Here is a 4,775-nt window from a genome sequence, read left to right on the forward strand (position 1 = left end):
CATGATTACTGGAATTGGTGGATATCTTAAGAAACGAATGGAGGCCTGATGGCTAATTGAAATATGGGTATCAAACTGGGTATGGTCCTCACATTTGCTCATGCCATATAAGGTACCTATGTACTTCAATAGCGAGATAAAATATTATTTCTTAGTATGATGTGGTAAAAGAGAGACAACACGTTAAGTTTTCTCTTTAGTATATTAGTTGAAAGGGTTACAAGAGCACAGCAACGGTGGTGACTAGTATGAACTCTCCAGGACTACTGCCCCCTTCTGCCTTCTCCAGGAACACACCTCACCTCCGCTACGTTATCCTTGCTGTTTTTTTTTTTTTTTCCATAAACGAAACACTACCCGCGTATAACAATCCCAATACAACAGTGCGACGAAGCAACCATATACCAACACTCACAGACACTTATAAACATAAACACAATAATAATAATAATAATAATAATAATAATAATAATAACAACAACAACAATTATAATATGTATGGTGAAAATGGGGAGGTTTGTGTAGCGTCAGTAATTCTGAGCTTATAAACAAAAACACAATACAACACTCCCCCCGGAATCACATTCACACTTAGAAAATATATCCCTTGCCCCCGACTCTCATTCACATACAGTACATGTGCGAGCTTTTCTGATCCTTGACGACCGCCGCGGCAGTGTCTGTTCTGGTTCATCATGGTCCGACTCGTCACTTGCGCCAGATGACCCTTCTTCCCCGTCAGCAATCCGGGTTTTTACTCCAATGTAAATCTCCTCGTCCGTTTCGTCGGTCGTCGTTATAGCTTCTACTTCCCTGGAGGGGCATCGATGCAGGTCCTTCACATGGAGGGGAACTTCATCGATTTCTATGGCCTGGTGAGATATTACTTTTGTTACCGTGCCTCTTCTGTGTCGCTCGTGGCAACGTGCATTGTGTGGCTTTACCCACACTTCGTCTCCGACTTGGTAAGGGCCATCAATCTGTGGTTTGCTCTCTTCACGGGAATCATGATTCACTCCGCGGACCCTTACTGGATATTGGTATAACAAACTCACTGGCGCTGTTGACGGTGTGCGATCATCCTGAGGCCTCAAGTTGTACAGGAAAACTGCCTCTTCCACAGACAAGCCTTTTCTTGCGGCAATGACCTTTACTGTGTGATGGCATCTCTCAACCACGCCGTTGCTAGATGGAACATGAGCACACCGGAAACGAAGCTGGACGGACCACTTCTTTGCAAAATCAGCAAACAGTCTACAGCGGAAGGCAGTGTCGTTATCAGCCAGTAATTCTTCAGGTGCCCCACCTTCATAGAACACTGCCTCCAGTTGTTTGATGACACTCTTGCTGGTCTGGAGCCTCAGCCGGCGCCAGACGGCAAAAAGTGACGGCCTGCAGTCTATGAGTGTCAGGTAGTGCTGGCCCCCATAATGAGTAATGTTCATCCCTAGTTTTTGCCACACTTTCTCAACGCTCAGGCCTCCTTTTCGCCACTTTGTCGGTGCAGGGCCAATGGACTGACATATCTCACAATTGTCGACGACTGCCTGAACCTGCTGCCTAGTAACTGTAGGATTTACCCTCCTCACAAAATACAGCATACGCTTGATGCCTGGATGACCCGTTGCATGGTGGATCACTGTGATCTTGTCGATGTCAGTTGCACTGGTGCTGGCAGCACACACATGTTCATCCTTGGAGTGGGTGGCGGGAGGTCTCAACCAGGGCTGAGGCACACGCGTCAAGCTGTCTGCCTTATTGTTGATAGACGGTACGAGAGATACGGACAGCCGGAGGCCGCATTCCTCTATCAAGGAGAGAACTATCCCAATTCGCCTTCGAATAAGCATCTCGCTTGCCGCCTTTGTCTTAAGTCTACCTTTCCCCAAGATGGCATCTGAGATCCAACGATGTACTGTTAACGAGTCTGTGATCACTTCCACTTCCTAGACCCCCAAGGCTAGCGTGAGGTTCAGTCATTTTATAACAGCGTCTAACTCCCCCATGTTTATGTGGCACGAATCATCCTTTCGTAGCCAACTAGCATCTTCAACAATGCTCCCATTGATTTCCACAGCGACACCGAGTGCTATGGAGCTGGCGTCCACCCAAACCTTGGCCTCGCTACCGCTGGCACTCCATCGGCCTCTCACGGGGTCACTTTCTCTGACTTTTTCAACAACTTCCTCCAGAAGTGCTCTTATTTCTCCACCTTTGATGACACCATCCCATCCCTGTGTTACTTCATTGGCTCTCCTCTTGACAAATGCCATTGCCACCCGCAGCCAACCACACACAGGGTAGTGACCCACCAGCTTGCCATAGTAGGAAAAAATAGACCTTCGCGTAAGCTCCTTAGGTACTTCCATCAACTCGTTATCTCTTCTCCAGAACAGTCCTCCATGCTCCCCCCAGACCCTTAGGCCTAGCACTCGTGCCCCATCAACAAGACGTTCGGGCGGTTTACTCGTTAGCCCGAAGCTCTGCAGATGTGCTTTCACGTGGGTGGCCTTAACAAGATCTTCATTGACAAAAATGTCATCAATGTAGGCTGATGTTCTTCTCTTCACAACCGGGTCCTTAGCGAGGACACATCTCAAGACTGCCCTCATTATTAATGGGGCCACGTTAAGACCAAAACCCAACCGAGTCAGGCAGTACCTTTGGCCCTTGAAGCAAACAGGCTGATAAGGTCACAGGGACGGGTGAATCCTAATTTGCAGGTAGGCCTTGGCAAGGTCTATCACAGACGTATTCACTCCTTGCCTCCTCCACTCCCGCAGCCTTTCCGCACACACGTCACTTTCTGCGGTGAAGGTTTCGATGTGGGTGTTTAGCTCACTAGAGTCCACCTTCCCTTTGTTATGCTGCATGACTGCCATGAGTGGAATCAGGCCTTTAGCTTTACCATACTTGGTCTCGTTATACAGCACTAACCATCCATCCTTTATCCATGCCCGGAGTTCCTCTCCATACAGATGCCTTGCCTCTTGAGAAATGGGGTAGGTTTCCACTTTATTCTGTAAAACACTCGGCTCCTTGTTTTCTGTCCACTTCCAAGCTGAGTTCCAGCAGTTAGTTTCAGGATCGTAAGTGGCACTGAAGTCATGCTCATGAACTCACAACATGGTGCCGACTACGGTAAACAACATAGACTCGTTAACAAAACTTTCTTCACCCTGCGCATCAACTGTGACTCCTCCGAGTGCTTTTATAACGTCCATACTAAGGATGAACGTGTAGCCCAAGGGCTTTGTGGCAGTTACACACACACGCACATCAGCAGAGACCCCACTGCCAGCTTAAGACGTACAAGGCCCGTTCCCTCACACTGCCACTCCTCCCCGCTCACAGTAACCATGCTTACGCTGTCTTTTGTCCATGTATTGCAGCAGGAGACGTGAGCAATGCTCCTGAAGCACCCGGCATCCACCAACACACGACACGACACGCCCCCAACACTTATCACCACACTTGGTAGCGCCACCTTCACTGACGGGCGTGAGAGGAGGCTGGCACTGATGCCCCCTCTCCGCGCTCATTTCCCGGACAAGCGGACGCAAAGTGGCAAGGCGCATCACAACGATAGCACCTTACTTTGCGACGGGGAAGTCTCAATCCCCTGACACCTGTCTCCTCACTTTTTCCATCACCCCGGTGGCGAGCCAAACAGTCCATGGCGACATGATTCGGACCACCACACACAAAACATCGTTGCCGCGTAACAGCCGCACACTGCTCGGTGCCGGGGCTGGTTATGGCGCCCAGGCTGGTTTCAGATGATGCCATTGCACCGTCGTCCCTAATGACTGCCCTCGCCCGTGTCAGTATCTGGTCCAGGTCGAGAGCTTCCATACGAGACCCGGCCCTTGACAGCTGGCGGACCTCCTCCGATAGCCCAGCCACGAAGGGACAGGCCAAGCTCTTGTCAGTCATCCCACCGAATAGAGTTGCCAGACGCCATAGGTCAGCCAAGTATACGTCCGGTGACTCTCTTATGCGCAGCCTCCTGTTGATGAACTGGTCGTACGCCACATACGGATCAGCAGCAAACGCGGTCAGCAGCTCCTTCTTCCCTTTCTCATGAGACTTCCTGTCAGACTCTGCCAGCTGTAAGTAGACAGCGAAGGCGCCGCCGGTGAGGGGCAGTGGAATCACGCTCGCCACGTCACTGATGCCTTGGAGCTTGCACACTAATTCTATTTTTTTCAGCCACTCCACCACTGACTTAGCGCCGCTGCTGTCATACTCCGGTATCAGCTTCAGGTCGAATTTAACACCCTCCATAACGCCTAGATAGCTTGTGGTAAAAGTGAGACAACACGTTGAGTTTTCTCTTTAATATATTAGTTGGAAGGGTTACAAGAGCACAGCAACGGTGGTTACTAGTATGAACTCTCCAGGACTACTGCTCCCTTCTGCCTTCTCCAGGAACACACCTCACCTCCGCTACGTTACCCTTGCCGTTTTTTTTTTTTTTTTTCATAAACGAAACACTACCCACATATAACAATCCCAATACAACAGTGCGCCCCAACAACCATACACCAAAACCACTCACAGACCCTTATAAATATAAACACAATAATAATAATAATAATAATAATAATAATAATAATAATGATAATAATAATAATGATAACAACAAAAATTATAATATGTATGGTGAAAAATGGGGAGGTTTGTGTCGTGTCAGTAATTCTGAGCTTATAAACAAAAACACAATACAACATATGATAATGAAACAATTTCTACACTTTAAAGATTTGGAAATG

The 4,775-nt window shown here is 48.4% G+C and overlaps 1 pseudogene; it reads right to left on the bottom strand.

Annotated features, from left to right (window-relative positions):
- Positions 1–379: 379 nt before the first annotated feature.
- LOC137619002 (uncharacterized) lies at positions 380–4,287 on the bottom strand (annotated as a pseudogene).
- Positions 4,288–4,775: the final 488 nt, after the last annotated feature.

This window comes from Palaemon carinicauda, chromosome 2 (assembly GCF_036898095.1).
Source record: "Palaemon carinicauda isolate YSFRI2023 chromosome 2, ASM3689809v2, whole genome shotgun sequence".
NCBI lineage: Eukaryota > Metazoa > Arthropoda > Malacostraca > Decapoda > Palaemonidae > Palaemon > Palaemon carinicauda.